The sequence below is a fragment of the Arachis ipaensis genome, chromosome B08, assembly GCF_000816755.2.
Source record: "Arachis ipaensis cultivar K30076 chromosome B08, Araip1.1, whole genome shotgun sequence".
In the NCBI taxonomy this organism is placed as follows: domain Eukaryota; kingdom Viridiplantae; phylum Streptophyta; class Magnoliopsida; order Fabales; family Fabaceae; genus Arachis; species Arachis ipaensis.
Genome location: NC_029792.2, coordinates 3758790 through 3759255, shown reverse-complemented (window position 1 = coordinate 3759255; position 466 = coordinate 3758790).

Sequence of the window (466 nt, the reverse complement as noted above, 5' to 3'; positions counted from 1 at the left end):
CTACTAAATCTTTTAATATTTACATAACATATGACATTTTTTAAAACAATAAATAAATCATTGAAAACAAAAAATCTTAGGTGGGTTTGCAACACTGAAATAATCGGAAGCGCTAAAGTACAAACGATGTACTCTAGAATTGCCAACATCATCCCACGCTACATAACCCTGTTCCCTTTAATATAATGCGTAACCTTTCGAAATTAGAAAAATAATTCTTAATTTTAAATTTCTTGAAGTTATAAAAAGCTACATAAAATGAGTCGGTATATTATTGTTGGTTTGATTCTATTTTCATTAATGGGTCTTCAAGCTTAATTGATTGTCATATGGAGTAGAGTTTGACCCCTTTTAAATTAAAAAAATGGCTTAATATTTAATTATTATTTGAATTTAACTAACATTTCTAATAACATATGTTAAAGTTAGTAATTTTGTTTTACAAAAATTTTCAATACATTTAATA